At 51.8% G+C, this 18,894-nt stretch overlaps 1 protein-coding gene and 1 long non-coding RNA gene across 2 annotated transcripts in view; both read left to right on the top strand.

The window, feature by feature from the left end:
- Positions 1-1,025: 1,025 nt before the first annotated feature.
- Positions 1,026-4,027, top strand: LOC116861774. Its single transcript, XR_004381537.1, has 3 exons — positions 1,026-1,215; positions 2,695-2,732; positions 3,982-4,027. It is a non-coding gene; the product is annotated as an uncharacterized LOC116861774 (long non-coding RNA).
- Positions 4,028-7,658: 3,631 nt separating this feature from the next.
- The window catches only part of ZNF667 (zinc finger protein 667), a 46,232-nt gene continuing 34,996 nt past the window's right edge, over positions 7,659-18,894 (top strand). Inside the window, exon 1 of the mRNA XM_032848576.1 lies at positions 7,659-7,773. The gene's annotated coding sequence lies outside the window, so the exon portion shown is untranslated. The remainder of the gene's footprint in view (positions 7,774-18,894) is intronic.

Here is an 18,894-nt window from a genome sequence, read left to right as displayed (position 1 = left end):
TTATATCAGAGAGCACATGAGCATGAGTGGGGGAGGGGAAGAGGGAGAAGGACAAGCAGACTCCCCACTGAGCACAGGACCCAGTGTGATGAGGGGCTGGACATGGGGCTCGATCCCAGGACCCTGAGATCATGACCTGAGCCGAAGTCAGACGCTTAACCAACTGAGCCACCCCGGCACCCCGACAAAGCTTTGCTCAGAGAGAAATTTATAATCATAAATGTGTACATTAAGAGAAAGGAGGGAAGGAAGGTGGAAACGCAGAAAACCAATGATCTGAGTACCTATTTAAAGAAGTTCGAAAAAGAGAATGAGATTAAACCCAAGCAGAATAAAGGAAGTGAAAAAAGCCAACGAAAAAAATGTACACTAGTAATCAACAGTGCTAACAGCCGGTCCTTTGGAAAAGTCTGATAAAAATGTAGTTCTCTAGTATTGCTGATGAGAAACAGATAAAAACAGGAGAAACAATCACCAAAATGAGGAGGGAGGGATCCTGCAGGTATTAAAAGAATAATAAGAGGATAGTTTGAAAGACCTTATGCTAGTAAGATGGCAAGTGTAGACAAAATCCCAAGAAAACAGGTGAGGACCAAAAGTGAAACAAAAGAAGGCTGGACTATCTGAATAATGCTTTGTCAAAGAAACCGAGTCTGTAATCTAACAAACTTCCCACAAAAACAGACAAAGACATACTCCCGGGGTCAGATGGCTCTTAGGGAGACGTTGCTGTGTACACAGTCGAAAAAATCGGAGGTTTTCTGTATGTTACACTCTGCTAAAATGTTTAGAGTGAGAAGAGCAGGAAAGCCTGCTGGAGGGGAAGGGGCATTGGCACACCAGGTTAGGTCCAAGTTAGAAAGATCCTCCTGGCACCCTTGTGGCTGAGGGCTTCAAGGAGGAGGAGGACAGCTGGTGAGGCGGGCGCCTTGGGGCCGAGCGGAGGGAGGGGGAACCGGCAGCAGGAGACCCAAATGTCTCTTGGAGGGGCAGGCAGGTGGAGACGTGGTGTGGAGTTCGGGAAGGGCAGGGATTTCCAGGCGGGAAGGGCAAGCCTTCAGCTGGCTTCATTCCCTCCGGGTCCTCCCAGAGAAGCTCTCCCTGACCACCACCGCCCCCAAGAAGCCGCCAGCCAAGCGATCCAGATGGAACATTCTAAAATGTGCCTACATGATGGTCACCTTCTTGTTCGTGTCCTACAACAAAGGAGACTGGGTAAGAAGGAGCCCGTTACAAGGGAGTGGGGAGGGGGAGGCGGAAGGGGACAGCGGAGCAAGAGGAGGGAGGGCGTGAAGGAGATGCCAAGCAAGCGAAGGGGTAGGAGAGAAGCACCTCTGGGAATAGAACCAGCCCTCATTCCCGCCCTCCCTTACCCCTTCCTTCCTCCCTCCTCCCTGCACTCCCTCCCTGCCTCTCTCCACGGCACCGCTCCACCCCAGCCTCCATCCTCAAGCTTGAATAGAAACCACCCCCTTCTGTACTGACATGGCCCAAGATGATCCTATGAAACACTACTGTCCACTCCTTCTCTCTGCCTCTGCCTCTGTCTCTCTCCATGGAAGGTAGGTTCTTAAGGACCCAGCCATTTCCTAAGCATTAAACAGAGGTAAGGGGGCAGAGCGTGGGTCAGGACTTGGAAGACCACGGCCCAGCAGTCGTTCAGTTCATCAGTGTCCAAGTGTTTATATACGCAGCAGGTCCCTCGCTGGACGCTGGGGACTACACGGCCCCACGAGGTCCCTGGACCCACAGAGCTCACATGATAGGGGCAGGACAGACAGGAAACGAGCCAGGAGCCCCAGGAAAGGAAGAAATCCAGGGAACCTCTCGCAGCCTGTAGGGCAGTGGGCACCTTTGCCAGAGAAGGCGGGGGGATCTGAGAAGCCGCCTGCCTTGAGAATTGTAGGGACAGCTGTTGCGAGCCAAGAGAACATGCAAGGCAAGGACCCCGAGGCCAAAACGTGCCTTGAGGGACCAAGGGAAGATGTGCGGGAGTGGAGGGGGCAGAGGGGGTTCAGATCCCAAAGGACCCTCCCAGACCATGCCAAGAAGGAAGCTTTTATTCCGAGTCTGGCGGAGAGCCATCTGCGAGATCTGAGTCCAAGTACGGAAGGGTCACTGTGGCTGCTGCGTGCGGACAGTGACATGGCATCAGGGCAAGAGGGGAAGCAGAGAGACTGCGAGGAGGCGGCCCGGCTGCCCGGGCAGGATGCGTGGTGATGGGAGTGGACATGAGGAGGACCTCGGAGCAGATCTACGAGGCTTGGCTGGGTGGGGGGAGGGAAATGGGACCAATGAGCTGGGTTGGGTTTGGGTGGTTCTCCAGTTGGCGGTGGGGATAACCTTGCCACCCAGAGGACGCAGCAGCATCTGGAGACACCGTTGGTGGTCTGCCTGGGGAGGGGGAGCCATGGCATTTAGTGGGTGGTCTTAGACATCCTACATGGCACAGGACAGCCGCCCCCACGACAGGGATCTGGTCCGGATGCCCACCCCCTTAGGAGATGGGCGAGAATGTGGGAGGTGAGCCTGATGGAGCAGGGAGCCCCCAGGATGTCACAGCGGGAGCAAAGGGGGGACAGGAAAGAAAGGAAGGAAGGAGTAGAGGACAAGGGAGGGGAGGATCCTGACCTGCCTCACCCTGACCAACTGTGTCTTCCTGTCTCTGGTTCACTTTCTCGTCAACCTCCCAAGTGTTACTGTCACTACTGCAACACAGAAGAGGACATCAGGTATGTTATGGCCGGGAAGGGCATTTTGTCCACAACTGGGGCGGGGGGCTTGGCCCCATTGCCTCAAGGTTGAGAAGGGAACCCCAGGTGGGCTCGGAAACGCCCATGGGAGAATCTCAGAGTTGTGTTCACCAACAGTAACACTCCCACGGCGCGGGGCAGGTTTCACCGTCCAGCTACGGAGCATTTCCCTAAATGCTGGTCACCTCCCGGCGTCCCTGTGGGAGAGCTTGGTCTGGACACCTTTGTGTCAGGCTTCATTTGCCTAGGAGCCTGTTTTCAAGGTCATCTTCCAGGTCGTCCAGGCGGAAGCAGGACTCGGTTCTTTGTTCTTTCTTACGGCAGAGTCGCGTTTCATCCGATAGCTAGACCACATTTTGTTTATCTGTCCAATAGCTGAAGGACCTTTGGGTTGTTGTCACCTTCTGACTATGGTGGATAGCGGTGCCTCGAACATCTGTGTGCACCTTTTTGTTCGAACCCTTGTTTTCCCTTCTTTCGGGTACATGCTGAGCGGTGGAAGGGCTGGGCCACCCGGGAATTCCGTTCAGTGTACTAAGGAGCCACTCCAGGATGGATCCTTGATTCGTTACAATGGTTAAATAGTGAAATTTATGTGATGCGGATTTTACCTCAATTTAAAAAAAAAACTATAAAAAGTGGGGGAGGCTGGAGTCACCCTGAGGCTGTTGCCTGTGGACCCCTACACTACACTGTGAGACCCCCTGAGAGGAAGAAGTCCACCTGATCAATCCTGGGGGCCCCAGTACACAGGGCAAACCTCACAAACTCCCTCCAGGTTCCTGTGTACCCGGCTGGGGGTACAGTGAAGCTGGGGGCTGCAGAGGGTCTGGGGGTCAGAGGGGCCAGGGTATGGGGGGTGGGGTGACAGAGAGTATGGGGATGTTGCAGTCTGATGCATGGAGGGGTGGGTGGTCAGAGGGGCCAGGAACACCAAAGGTCCAGGGATGGAAGGGGTGGGGGGACCCAGGGGCTGCCGCAGGGGAGGTCCCTGTGGTCACGGAGCTCACCATGGGAAGGGTAACTGGCAAGCAGGGGAGTGGAAGGCCTAGCTGTGAGGTGAAATATGGAACTGGAGGGGCGGCCCGTTCCCACTGAGGGCAAGAACCCCCGGGAGGAGGAGACACCTGCTGGGAGTGACTGAAGGAGCCCCCCCTCAGACTTAGGGCCCTGTGTTCCAACTGGTAGGCACACCTACCTTTCTCTGCTCTCTGTCCCCCTCCCTCAGGACCGACCCCTGCTGCTCTTTCTAGCAACCCTACTCCGTCTCAGCTCGACCCTGTTCAGTCCTTCATCTGCGCTGTAGTCTTGCCTCCCGAGAAGCCTATAGGCCCCAGAAGGCCAGTTTGGAGGGTAAAGAACTGGGGTCCTCTGAGGGTGACATCTGTCTGCCCAGAGGCACCGAGGGAAGGTGTCCCTGAGGGTCCCAACAGGCCCAGGGTGAGTGAGCACCAGGGGTCTCCCCACGACTGCTCTCCCTGGCCTTGCTCAACCTCCCCCACTGTTTCTCTGATTAAACCTACACTAGCTGAAGCAGCTGAAGGCTCAGTTCTTCCATTCACGGGGGGCCAAGGGTGCCCAGAATCATATATGCCAGTTCCGGCGACAACCTTCAAGGAGCTTCCGCTAGGCTGCCTGCTTCTGAGGTGAAGAAAATACAGCCCAGAGGGATGATTAGTCCAAGGTCAAGGTGCCGGGGTTTGACCAGGTTTGACTCATCACAAAGTATTTTTATTTATTTATTTGTTTTTGTACAAAGACTGAGGAAATAGGGATCTGAAGGTGGAGTGAGCCCAAGATTAAGCTGTTCCCAGCTCTCCAGCCTGTGGACTTCGTTGCCCTATTGCATTGGAGCATGTCTGCGTGGTCCTGGCTCAGAGCTTGGGCTCTAACAAGGAGACAGGTTTCTTTATTTTTTAATTTTTAAAATTAACATATAATGTATTATTTGCCCCAGGGGTGCAGGTCTGTGAATCATCAGGTTTACACATTTCACAGCACTCACCATAGCACATACTCTTCCCAGTGTCCATCACCCAAACACCCTCTCCCTATCCCCCTACCCGCCGCAACCCTCGTGAGATTAAGAGTCTCTTATGGTTTGTAGGAGACAGGTTTCTTGAGTGTAAATTCCAGCTCCCAGCCCTTACTGGATTGCAACTTTGGGGAAGTTATTGTCTATCAATGCCTCATTTTGTCATCTGTAAGATGGGGGTATTGAAGAGTAGAAGCCCTCCCATCATCATGATCAGAAGCAGTCATTGGTTGGTTCAGCAAAAAGTTCATTAAAGGGGTCCCTGGGTGGCTCAGTGGGTTAAGCCTCTGCCTTCAGCTCAGGTCATGATCTCGGGGTCCTGGGATCAAGCCCTGCATCAGGCTCCCTGCTCAGCGGGGAGCCTGCTTCCCACCCCACCCCACCCCCCACCTGCCTCTCTGCCTACTTGTGATCTCTGTCTGTCTCTGTCAACTAAATAAATAAAATCTTTTTTTTTAAAGTTCATTTAAATAGGCAGTTGAAGTGGTGCCTGGGTGGCTCATTCGGTTAGGTGTCTGCCTTTGGCTCAGGGTCCTGGGATCGAGCCCCGAATCCCGCATCAAGTTCCCTGCTCAGTGGGGAGCCTGCTTCTCTCTCTCCCTCTGCTGCTCCCCCTGCTTGTGCTCTGTAAATAAATCTCTGTAAAATAAATAAATAAAATATTTTAAAACATAGGCAACTAAAAACACTTTAAGACGCACAGATGTACGCTCATTTGGTCTAAGAGAAGCAAGGTTTTGTTTAGTGTTTAGTGTGGGTCTGTGGACCTACAGTTTTCAATTTGTCCCTTCAAGCAGGAGAAGAAGCACAAGCACTCCTACAGAGCAATTGGAAGGTAGAAATCTTCTAGAGAACAAGAGAAAAAGGTCTATTCCTGCAGCTATCTTGTGCATTTGAATTTAACACATTTTTGTTTTGTTTTTGAGAGAGAAAGAGAGAGAGAGAGAGAGAATGAGCAAGCACAAGCAGAGGGAGGGGCAAAGGGAGAGGAAGAGACTCAAGCAGGCGCCACACCCAGTGTGGATCCCAATTGGGGCTCAGGTTCATGACTCGGAGATCATGGCCTGAGCTGGTATCAAGAGCTGGACACTTAACCGACTGAGCCATCCGGGTGCCCCATTTGGGTTTTTTTTTTCTTTAAAGATTTATTTTATTTTAAGTAATCTCTGCACTCAGCCTGGGGCTCAAACTCACAACCCTGAGATCAAGAGTCACTTGCTGCACTGACTGAGAGGGCCAGGTGCCTCCTTCAGGCATTTTAGAAAGCAGTTTGCTCGCCTTGGGCTTCCTGCCGCCCGGAACACCCACCCGTGTCTGAGAGAGGGGATGCGAACTTCAGTTACCCCAGGAGTCACCCAGCAGTGGGGTCTGCTTACGAAAGGTTCTACGGAACCTTCTTCACAGGGTTATTTTCAGGCTTAAGTAAAACAGTATTTGTCAAACACAAGGCCTGACATTGTTCTCAGTAAGGGTGTTGTTACTTAGGGCAGCAGGGTCCAATCAAAATCTCACACGAGCCACGGGGACTTAAAACTTTCTAGGGGGCACATTAAAAAGTAAAATGATGCTGGTCAAAACGTTCACACTTCCAATTATAGATGAGTTAAGATTTGGGAGCGTAATGTATGACATTAGACCAATATGTATTATAGGCTTCGAGGTTGCTAAGAGAGTAGATCGTAAAGGTCCTGAACACAGACACACACACACACACACACACAAAGAGGTAGTTTTATGAGATGATGAAGATGGTAACTAATCTTATTATGGATATATACAATATATACATATATCAAATAATCATGTTGTACCCCCTAAAACTATACAATGTTATCTATCAACTGTATCTCAAAAAAGCCAGAAAAATGTAAAAACAAACAGGTGAAATCAATGTGAATCAGTAGTATATATGATTTAACTCAATATATACAAAATATCATTTTAATACTTAACAGATAAAGCCATTATTAATGCTTTGGCTTATATCCTACTTTTTGGGGGCACCCGGAGGGCAGACTGGGACCATGGGAATGGGCTGGAGCTCAGTTTATAACCTTGCTCAGATGCGAGAGGCTTGCACAAAGGTGCTGCAGTCCTGAGAGGTTAACGTAGGGGAAGCTGGGGGACAGGGCCATGTGGGCACCTTCTACCTGCCACCTCTCTCTAAACGTAAAATTATCGCCGAATAAAATTTACAATGAAAATATCCAATTCTTCAGGTGCACTTTGATGAGCTCCGAGTTTCCTCGAAGTGGAAAAAGATGGGGATGGACTTCCCAGGCTCGCTTCTGGGCCAAGTTGCGGGTCCTAACTCCGCCCTCACCCTCTGACTCCTCCCACGGGCCCGCCCCACCCCTCCCTCCCCCGGTGCATGCGCCCACTGCCTTCTCGCCCGGCTCCGCGCGTGACGTCAGCGCTCAAGAGGCGGGCCGCGAGCCGGGGGTGTTACCATGGTGACAGAGACGGGTTCCCCCCCCCCCCCCCCGCGACGTCCCCACCACCGACCCCAAGGCCCGCGAACCGGTCGGCCCCTGTGGCAGGACCTGGCAAGCGGGGCTGGGGAAAGGAAGCAGGAACGCCAGCGTCGGAGACCTTTCTCGTTCCCCGGCGCCTCCCGTTTCTCTGGCCCCCGGAGACTACAACACCCAGAAGTCGCTGGGCCCCTCTTTCTTAGACAGGCGGTCTGACGGTTGCCCTGGAGACAGCCGGACGCCGGACGCCTGGCGAGTAAGGCGGGGCCAGGCTGGAAGGAGGCTTCCGATTGGCAGAGTCGCCGCACGCCGGCTTTGAACGACAGCTAGGGGCGCACATGCGCACTGAGTGGGCCCCGCGCGCGCTCGGCGGCGGTGCTGTCCGGGGCTGCGTGGGCCGCGGTCCCCCGGGCGCTGTCGCAGGTCGCGCTGGTGGAGGGACGCCGAGTCCGCGCCGGCGAGCTGCTCCCGACCCCGTTCCCGGAAGTGTGGGCTCCGAAGGTCGGCTCGGGAGGTGAGTGCGACCCGCGGTTCCACGCCCGGGTTTCCCGGTCACAGCCCCACCCCCCGTGTGACGTCGTGGCTCCCCGCGGCGGGGAGAGGCCGGTCTGAGCAGGTCGTGGATTCCGAGCCGCGCCCCCTCCTCGGGGCGACCCCCTTTTGACCCCCTCGCCCCCGCCGAGGGAAGTTCGGGCCGGAACCCGCTCGTCCTCGGTGGGCCTCGGTTTCCCCTTTGTGAAGTGACCTTTGAAGCGCCGCTGCCCTCAGTGGCTCCGAGACCCCGGGCGGGGTGCGCACACTCCGTGCCTCAGTTTGCCCATCTGAACGGGGCGATGATGGAATTGGAGTGTCTGATGGAACCGTCTGGCGGTGCCCGCGCACAGGGGCCGCTCACGCGTGGGTGTCGTGACCTCTGGGGACCCGGACGCGACCCTTCCTCGCTCTGGAGTCTCGGGGCCTTGATCTGAGAAGTGGGCCTAGTGGGCTTCGTGATGCTGGTCTCGCGTCTCCGCGCACCGCCCGTGGCTGTCCTCCCGGAGGGATGGCGCGGATCGGGTAGCAGGACGCGGGAATTCCCAAGACGTGTCCTTGTCGCGTGCGCTGCCGGCTGGCCGCGGCCAGTTCTCGAGCTGGGTGCGCTCGGCGTTTCCTCGCGTGGAGAGGGATGGACGCGGACTTCCCAGTCCAGCTTCCGGCCAGGCGCTGCCCCTGACCCTGCTTCCGTCCTCGCGCCATCTGCAAAATGCAGTCAGATCTGCCGCCCTGTCCTCGCCCCCCTTTCCCCTCCCTTTGTAGTATCCAGCGTCTTTTCTTCCTAGTCTCAGATATGCCTTCACTGCTTCCTAGTATTTGTTTGTCTGTTTTTTAAGATTTTATTTATTTATTTGACAGAGAGAGACGGAACAGAAGCAGGGGGAGTGGGAGAGGGAGAAGCAGACTCCCTGCTGAGCGGAGAGCCCATGTGGGGCTCGATCCTAGTACCCTGGGATCACTACCTGAGCCCAAGGCAGATGCTTAATCACTGAGCCACCCAGGCGTCCCTACTATTCGTCTTAAAATCGACTAGCAAAATTGGGCCAACTCGTTTCCTGTGTCTGAAATCCGGGTCTAACTAGGTCAGTGCCCTGGTCAACCCGGGAGGCATAAAGCGTGGCAATTCTGAATCAGGAAGTTGTTATTTTTTTCAGATCTTTTTCAGGCCTTCTCAGTGAAGGAGTAAGTTTATCTGTAGCAGTTCTAATGCTCACCAATCCCCTTATTTCGGGTTATATCTCTTTTTCACTATGTTTACTGTTAGGAGTATCTTATGGCAAGTGATGCAGGGTTTCCATTTGGGCAGAACAATGAAGTTTCATCTTTTTTTTTCCAAAAGATTTTATTTATTTGAGAGAGAGAGAGAGAGTGAGCATGAGAAGGGAGAAGGTCAGAGGGAGAAGCAGACTCTCCGCAGAGCTGGGAGCGCAATGCGGGACTTGATCACGGGACTCTGGGATCATGACCTGAACTGAAGGCAGTTGCTTAACCAACGGAACCACCCAGGCGCCCTGAAGTTTCATTTTAAAAGTACACTTTGTAGAGGGGCACCTGGGTGACTCAGTGGGTGGAGCATGCCACTGTTGATCTGGGGGTTGTGAGTTCAAGCCCCATGTTGGCTGTAGAGATTACGTGAAAATAAAATCTTTTTTTTTTTTTTAAAGATTTTATTTATTTATTTGACACAGAGAGAGTGCGTACAAGCAGGGGGGAGAGCAGGCAGAGGGAGAGGGAAAAGCAGGCTCCCCACTGAGCAAGGAACCTGACACAGAGCTCTATCCCAGCACCCTGGGATCATGACCTGAACTGAAGGCAGACACTTCACTGACTGAGCCCCCCAGGCGCCCCTTAAAAATGAAATCTTAAAAATACCCAAAACTTTGTAGATTGATTGGTTCTCAAGCTTGGTTGTACCTCAGAGCCACTTGGGAGCTGTAAAAAAATAATACTGTGCCCATGTCCACCGCCGGAGAGCGTTCAAATTGTCATGGTCACAACTCAGTGCACGGTGTTGTAAAACTCCTCAGAAGATTCTAATGTGTGGTAGGGTTGAGAAACACGGACCAGACTGTCTATAACTGATGTGTTGTGCTCTGACATTCATTAATGTTTTCATTCCTAAATCCCAAAGAGGTCTTTGGCCCACTTTGGCTTTGGCATGTGGACTGTTTGGGGCTCAAGGTGATCGAGACCCTGTAGGCCCCAGAGAAACTTTCGCCCTTCACTTAACTAACTACCTAGAAGACTCTAAACTGGGGGTCTTTTCCAGAATTAGAGCTATTACCGAAGAAGGTTTTATCCGAGGGCCCCATCTGCACGGCAGGGCAGACATCTATTACCACACATGTGTTCTTAGTGCCCTGCTCCCCTCTGAGGCCCCAGCCCCCAGCCCCGTCCTCAGTTCCGCATGGCACGGAGACCTGCCTCAGCCTTCCTCTGTCTTGGAACCTCTCGTGTATGTGGGGATTCTGCATGTGCGGAATTAAATTTGGTTTTCCCCTGTGCATCTGTCCCGTATCAGTTTAATTCTTAGGCCATCCAGAAAACCCTTGGAAGGGTAGAGAATTTACCCCAAACAGTTGTCAAGTTACCTCCTGTGCTAAGTGAACAGCCCAGGGAAGTCTCCGTTTCTTTGCTTCTTCCAGCTTCTAGAAGCTGTTGTGTCCACCCCCCCCATCCATATGTTGAATCCCTAAGTGTTAATATTTTGGTGTTCACAGGTGGGGCCTTTGGGAAGTGATTGGGTTTGGACGAGGTCTTTGTGGTGGAGCCCCTGGGATGGATGGCGTCCTTATAAAGGGATGAAGGGACCAGACCTTTCTCTCTCTCTCTGAATCTGTCATTTTTCTTCCCCACAATATATTTTGTAATAAAGGTGTAACCATAAATATAGTGCTTTCCTGACTTGTACCAGCCCTGTACTAGTGGGAGCCTCTGAATCTGTAGCCAACTTGTGCAGAAGCGAAGATGGGCCGGGAGCCCAGCATCCGGGGGCTGGTGTGTGATGTGGGCTCCACGTCGTACCACACGCAGTGAAGTCCAGCCCCAGAGGATTCCCTGTAATGCTGTTACTGCTTATTTCTCTGCTCGCCCATGAGAGCTGGTCTAGAGCTAGGCTGGTGGTGTTCCAGAGGCAGCATTCCTGCTGCAGGGCGGGGGGTGGGGAAGGTATGGGAAGAGGCTGCTGTCCACCCCACCGCCTCCTCATGTAGGCAAGAGGTCATTTGGTAATGGTTGGATCGCTTAAGAAAACCCAAACTGACCTAGGCAACGCCCCTACTTTATTAACGCCGACACGAGCTGCCAGTTGGGGTGTTTCTCAGGGTCCAAGCGAAATGCCAACACCCGGCTCTCACTTCCCTCCCCAAGCAGCCGACTCAGAGAGGCAGAAAAGTGTGCCCTTCTCCTCTAGGTTCTTTGGCTGGTCTGATCATTAAATTGGTATAAAACAGATTAACAGGAGGAAACCAAAAGCTTCATAAGGTTTGTACTTCCTGTGCACAAGGGAGAGACCCAGGAAAACGGAGTGAGTGAAGTGGTGGACGCCATCGCCTCTAATACCAGCTTCCCTGGAGACAGAAGGTGGTGGGAGTCAGTCATGGAGGTGACCTTGAAAAGCCCAGCGAGCAAGAGCAGGTCCTTGTGCAGATTTTCCATTAATGGGAAATTCCTAGAAATTTCAAGTCCTCGCCCTCTTACACAGAGACACCCTCACAAATGGGGATTTCCCTTAGAAACGTAAATGTCACTTACAAAGGGTCACCACGACTCAGTTTTTAGAGCTTGTCTTGTGTTTGCAGTTTCTTAAAAATAACCTGCTTTGGGCGCCTGGGTGGCTCAGTGGGTTAAGCCTCTGCCTTTCGGCTCAGGTCATGATCTCGGGGGCCTGGGATCAAGCCCCACATCAGGCTCTCTGCTCAGCGTAGAGCCTGCTTCTCCCTCTCCCTCTGCTTGGTGCTCTACCTACTTGTGATCTCTCTCTGTCAAATAAATAAATAAAATATTTCTTGAAAAATAACCTGCTTTTAAAAATCAGCTTAGGGCGCCGGGGTGGCTCAGTCACTTAAGAGTCTGCTTTCTGCTCAGCTCTTGATCTCAGGGTCATGGGATCGAGCCCCACGTCCGACTTCCAGCTCATCAGGGAGCCTGCTTCTCCTGCTGCCTCTACCTCCCCCCACCCCCACTCGTGCTTTCTCTCACTCTCTCATAAATAAATAAAAACCTTTTTTAAAATGATACATATTAGCTCTTTAATAGAATTCGTATCACTAATGATAGTTGCCATGTACTGACTAGTCATTATGTGGCGAAGTGTGTAAAGCAGACACACTTTGCTGTTTACTAAACCTTCACTCTAACCCACGAATATAGTTTACCCTTGACAGTCCCCTTTTTACCAATAAGAAAGTCACTCCCAGAGCAGGCTTTCTCGGTTGGGCAGGCCCAGCACATCTGCTGTGTCAGAACCTCCCCAGTTAGCCGTGATATTTTCCCACCTTTGATTAGAATGATATTATAGTGATTGATAAAAACAAGTATTTATTTGGTCCTCACCCCCCTTCCTGGCACAGAGCTCCTAAAACCTGGGAATTCCTGAGAACTGATGAGTGATGAAGGTGCCTTTAACTGATGTATGAGGGGACTTTGGGCAAACACCCAGGGGTGGGTCTGGTTACCAAGGGAACCAGCCAACCAAGTCTTGGCCGGTAGCAACTTCCAGTCCCATCCCTGACCTCTGGGGTTGGGAGAGGGGCCCGTGGCTGAATCCAACACCAATGGCCAGTGATTTCGTCAGTGATGCCTATATAATGCACCACCACAAAACCCTGAAAGGGCGGGCTTCGGAGAGCTTCCAGGTTGGTGAACGAGGGCAGATGTGGGGAGCGCTCCACACTCCCTTCCTCCATACCTGGCCCTAAGCCTCTCTCCCATCTGGCTGTTCTCGAGTTACCTGCTTTTATAATAAACCAGTTTTCTAGTGAGTCAGATGTTTTTCTGAATTCTGTGAGCTGCTCTAGCAAATTAATTGAGCCTGAGGAGGGGGTCCTGGGACCCTCTGAGTGACAGCTGGTTGGTCAGAAGCTCAGGGACAACCTGGATTGGTGTCTGAAGGTTGGGGGAGGCTAGTCTTATGGGACCAAGCCCTTCGCCTGTGGGATGTGATGCACTGTGTGGTGACAGCGTCAGAACTGACTTGATTTGTAGGATGCCCCACTGGTGCAGAGAATTATTAGCGACACCGCAGACAACAGGCATTGAGGTTAGAGGCGGGGTCAGAACACGGAACCTCTTTCTAGGTTCCTGGGGCCCCGTTCCCCCCAAGAAAGGCTCCTGCTCTCTTTTGGCTTAAACGAGATCATGACAGAAGCACCAGGGTCTGCGCCGCACGCTTCCATTTACTTTGGGGTCACCTGGGGCTCCATGCCAGAGACTGGGCTTCATTTGGGCCCGGCGGGTGCTGCTCCAATGTTTTTTCTTTTAAGATTTTATTTATTTGAGAGAGAGAGAGAGAGAGAGAGGGAGATCATGAGCTGGGTGAGGGGCAGAGGGAGAAGCAGATTCCCCGCTGAGCAGGGAGCCCAATGTGTGACTCGGTCCCGGGAGCCTGGGATCATGACCTGAGCCGAAGGATGCTTCCCCCAACTGGGCCACCCAGGCGTCCGGTGCTGCTCCAATTTTTAAGGAAATGGTAATTGCACGGCTGGACGGAGGCGTTAGTGAACAGTAGCGATAATTTTGGCAACACAAGGGTGTGGAGTCCCCACAGTGTGTACCTTAAACTCACACAGTATTACCTACTACGTGTCGATTCTGTCTCCGTCAGACGGGAAGGGAGAAGGAGCTCCTCCGGTGCCCAGTACAGGCTGGCGGCCAGGACATCTTACCCCAAGAAGGACCTCCTCATTCATTCCTGCAACTCAGAGCCCACGCTGGGGCGAGGGTGACAGCTGCACCTCAGCGTCCTTTGGGATGGGGTGGTGCGGGCAGGCGGTGGGCAGACAGATGAATGCGCAGCCATGAGTGTGGCACGTGCTGTGATGAGGAAATGTATGGGATCTCAAGGGACCACAAGCAAGTCAGTACTTCCTTCCCCCATGCTGGGAGAGGGGAAGGCAGGGCCAGGGTTGCTCCAGGAGGACTTCTGGGAAGAAGTGCCATGCGGTGTAAAGGAAGGGACAGATTGGGTGAAAGAGGATAAGGGTAGTACGTCACTCTGCCCATGTTCTACGCACACCAGCCACCAAGGAGGCTGAGTAGTGTGGCCGTGACTCAGCGTGCTGTGGACCAGCCCAGTGTCCGGTTCCCTCCCTGTCGGGAGCAGCCACAGGGCTGACGGTCAGATGCATCTAGTTATTGTGACTCAGCAACTCTGATAATAAAGGTCACGAGGTGCATCTGCGGAGCATACCCCGAGCAGCAGCAGTGCTGACAAACTTGGGACACACAGTAGGTCCTTAAACCCCTCTGGCCCCCCAGAGAGATGCTTTGCCTGGTCTTACAAATGCGGCCTCTCTCTGAGCCTCAGTTCCCCCTGCTGCCAGGAGGCACAACTCCCTTGTGAGGACTAAGGAAGTCACACCTGGTGCTCCCAGCACCCAGTAGGACCACCTCCGATGGGAGTCGCTTTCTGAAAGCTGCTGGGCCCCGGGGGAGTACTCGCGCGCCCTCTAGTGGTTGAACGGCACACGCCATGGTGCCCCCTGGTGGCCACATCCCGCCATTGCGTGGCCGAGCTCAGAGCGGGGTTGCTTGCGAGCCCCGGTTCTTGAACTCGGTTCTCACCAGACAGATGGTGCAGGTGAGGGATGCTGGCAGGCTGGGAGTCATGGCGAGCGATGCGGATAGTTGAAGATGGAATCCATCCCAAGTCCCCAGAAGAGTGTTGGCACGCAGGGATGCAGACCTAGAATTCCCCTCAATTGTGATTTTTCCCCCCAAGAAATCCCAATTCATGTGGAAAGCATCTCTATTTTTAGAGATGGATACTCAGAGAAATTGTTCCGTGAACGCTGTGTTGGCCAAACTCATCCGGAGGCTGGCTGTATAGCCTGTGGCCCACTATCTCGTGACACCTGTTTGTTTGGTCTTGCAGGATTTTTTATTAAAATCAGTGGGGCCCTCACCCCGTTTTTGGTGCCCGCAGTGGTGAATTTTATGTGTCAACTTGATTGGATCGTGGACAGCTCAGATACTCAGTTAAAGCTGAGTTCTGGGGGAGTCTGAGGATGTTTCCAGAAGACGTTGGCATCTGCCTCTGCAGACTGACTGACGCAGAAGGCGCTCCGCTTTCTGCCGGGCAGCACCCAGCTGGTTGGGGGCCCAAATAGCACAAAAAGCCCAAAACAGTGGGCGAAGGGCAGATTCTCTCAGACTGACCCTGACCCGGGAATGTGCAACACAGGCTTTCCTGGGTGTCCAGCGTGCGGACGGCAGGCTGTCAGTCTTCCCAGACCCCGTAAACACACGAGCCAACTCGTCATAATAAATCTCTTCGTCTGCACTGTATGGGTCCGGTTCTCTGGAGAACCTTAACATTCCAGTGGCTTTTTATTGAGTGCCTGTTACGTGTCCCATGCTTTACCTGCATTATTGTCATATCATTTTCCCTGCAACTTGAAGGGTAGTGATTATTAGCTCAGCCTTAAAGCCAGTAGTTTATAATAGCGAACGTTTCTTTAGCCCTAGGCACAAGCTAGATGATTTTCCAAGTGCAATCTGTGTGATTTCATTGAGTTTCTATACCGAGTCATTGAGGTGGAATCTGCTGTTACCCAGACAGGCACAGAGAGGTTCAGTGCCCTCCTCAAGGCCACACAGCTTTAGATGTTTATAAAATTGACTCTTGGGAGTGCCTGGAGGCTCAGTTGGTTAAGTGTCCGACTCTTGACTTTGGCTTCAGTCATGATCTCGGGGTTGTGAGTTTGAGCCCACATCAGGCTCTATGCTCAGTGTGGAGTCTGTTTGAGATTCCCTTCCACTTGCACACTCTCTCAATAAATCTTTAAAGTTTTAAAAAAATATTTATTAATTTGAGAGAGAGCTCAAAGTGGGGGGCTGGGACAGAAGGAGAAGTAGACTGTCTACTGCGCAGGGAGCCTGATGAGGGGCTCGCTTGATCCCAGGACCCTGGGATCACAACCTGAGCCTAAGGCAGATGCTTAAGCCACCCAGGCACCCATAGAATTATTTTGTTTTTAAATTTATATTTATTTACTTTAGGGAGAGAGAGAATATGCACAAGTGCAAGTAAGGGCAGAGGGGGAGAGGGAGGGACAAGCCAACCCCGTGCTGAGCACAGAGCCAGACACGGAGCTCATCTCAGGGTCCAGAGATCATGACCTGAGCTGAAATCAAGAGTTGGGACACTCAACCAACTGAGCCACCCAGGCACCCCAATAAAAAAACTGTTTAAAAAGTAAAATAGAATTGTTTTTTCAGTTTTAATATGTACAATGTCCACATGGTTCAAAAGTCAAATTAAGGGGGTCTGGGTAGTTCAGTCGTTAAGCATCTGCCTTCAGCTCAGGTCACAGTCTCAGGGTCCTGGAATCGAGCCCTGCATCGGGCTCCCCGTTCGGCGGGGAGCCTGCTTCTCCTTCTGCCTGCTGCTCCCCCTGTTTGTGCTCTCTCTGTCAATAAATAAATAAAATACTTTAAAGTGAAATTTTAAAAAGTGAAATTTATATAAAAAGTTAGACAAAGGAAGGTTTCACTCACATCTCATTTCCATGGATTCTCTGGAAGTAACCATTTCCATTTCTTTTTATCATTTCTTTTCTGGCTTCTGCAAAAGGCATGACACATTTGACACTCGTTATTGTTTTATTAATAAACACCCCAGATGCAAACACATAGAGGGGATGAGGGGACAGACAGTATCTGCCCCCTCTTCCCACCCGTATCTTGTGATGCAGACTCCAAAAGATGAAACATGCGGGGTACGGGATTTTGCAATGCTGTATTACATTAGCGGTGCAAGAATCAGGGCAGAGAATTCGCTGGAAAATGGAGAAACGTGAAGGACCCAAAGAACAAAGCACTGGGTGTTCCAGTCCTTCCCATTATAAATAATTAGACTCCACTCGCCTGTGCAGGTCAGGGACCGTCCAACTTTATTACTGAAAGGGCTTACATGGCAAATACTTCAGCCTTGCCAGCACCCAGCCTCCATCACAATTGTCGGACTCTGTCACTGTTGTGCAAAAGCCGCCACAGATGACAGAGAAACCGTGTGGTCTGTGGCCACTGTTGCTCGGTGCCTTCCACACCCCAAACACCGTGGCGAGTCAGTGGGATCACACTGCTGGGCACGAGGCATCTGCAGCGCTCACAGAAGCAAGCGGGGGAGGCTCTGCCCAAAGACAAGGGACTGCCCGGAGAAGGGTAGCGACTTCAAACAGAAAATGGAGGATTTGTCAGTGCAAGAGAGCTTGCCTGTGGGACCCCTCCCGGCCACCTGCCTGATGGCACCCTTGCTGAATGTCCTTGCCTTTGAGGCGGCACTGGCATAAAGACTGCCGAACCTTCTGGAAACATTTCTCCGTAATTTCAAACTTAGCAAATATAACTCTGTGGCATCGAGGGAGATTTCTTTTCCATGGGCTTTGTAAAATGGACTCTCCAGAAGTAAGGCAGGAGCCGTGGGTATGAGGACTCATGAGGTCTGGGTCTTAAGTTGGCCCTGCCCCGTTTTTCTTTGCTCTTGATTCAATCTTCAATTAATGGTACTATTTTATTTTTTACGGATTTGTACTTTGTGGATTCTTTTTTTTTTTTTAACATTTTATTTTTTTCTCTCTCTACCCAGTGTGGGGCTTGAACTCACAACCCTGAGATCAAGAGTTGCATGTCCCACAGACTGAACCAGCCAGGCTCTCCCTCACCTTTTTTTTTTTTTTTTAAGATTTTATTTATTCATTTGACAGACACAGAGAGAGAGATCACAAGTAGGCAGAGAGGCAGGCAGAGAGAGAGGGGGAAGCAGGCTCCCCGCTGAGCAGAGAACCTGATATGGGACTCGATTCCAGGACCCTGAGATCATGACCTGAGCTGAAGGCAGAGGCTTAACCCACTGAGCCACCCAGGCGCCCCTCCCTCACCTTTTTTAAAAGATTTTATTTCTGTGGATTATTTTTTTTAATTTGTAGTGAAGTTGACATTTCTTTGCATCAAGAAAGTTGAAAGGGGGGTGCTTGGCTGGCTCAGCTGGTTAACTGTCTGCCTTCGGCTCAGGTCGTGAACCTGGGGTCCTAGGATCCAGCCCCTCATCGGGATCCCTGCTCAGCAGGGAATCTCCTTGTCCCTCTCGCTCTGCTCCCCCCACCCCTGCTCACGTGCTCTTTCTCTCTCAAATAAATAAAATCTTTAAAAAAAAGAAAAGAAGAAGCAGGATGAAGGGTACAACGATTTGGGAGGAGTGAGAGAAAACATGGATACCAGGGAGAGCGCGGTATAAAACTTGCATGTCTGACGCCAACGTAACAGACCCCCAGGCTTCTCAACACTTTCTCTTTTGTTGAAAGGGTGTCATTTGCAGGCATGGCGTGGTGGGTAAATATCTCATCTCTTAAGTTAAAATTCAAATCCCACTTCCCTTTTCGAGAAAGCTACTTTAATTGGAACGTGTCTCAGTTTCTGTGGCAACCACCACACTGCACCACTGTGCCTCTGTCCCATCTTTCAGCATGCTGGACATAATTCAGAATCTCTCTCTCTCTGGCTGGCTAGCCCCGTTTATCTGGCACTGAACACAAGCTAGATTAAATAGGAAGAGAGAATATCCTTCCATAGCATTTTTTGAAATATGTCACGTGACTAAGTCACCCAGAGGGCTGGACAATTGTTTTTGGTGTTCATTTGTATACCTTTCTTTTTAAAAGCTGCGTTTGAATCCAAGTCTGAAGCCTGAAAACACCATGGGTACAGACCTCTCTCTGACAGCCAGGCAGGAACAGAAGAAAGAATGGAGAGTGAAATCAGGCTTTCTTTTGAGAACACTCCATGCACCATTTCTCTTCTCCCCTGGCTGGTACGGGGGTTGGGGCTCACGGCTTCTGAAATCCCCAGTCAAGAATGAAGGCACAATTCTTCTCTACTGCAG

The sequence above is a fragment of the Lontra canadensis genome, unplaced genomic scaffold (genome assembly GCF_010015895.1).
Source record: "Lontra canadensis isolate GAN:19392208 unplaced genomic scaffold, GSC_riverotter_1.0 scaffold206, whole genome shotgun sequence".
Lineage (NCBI taxonomy): Eukaryota > Metazoa > Chordata > Mammalia > Carnivora > Mustelidae > Lontra > Lontra canadensis.
This window is presented reverse-complemented; position numbering and strand designations above follow the sequence as displayed.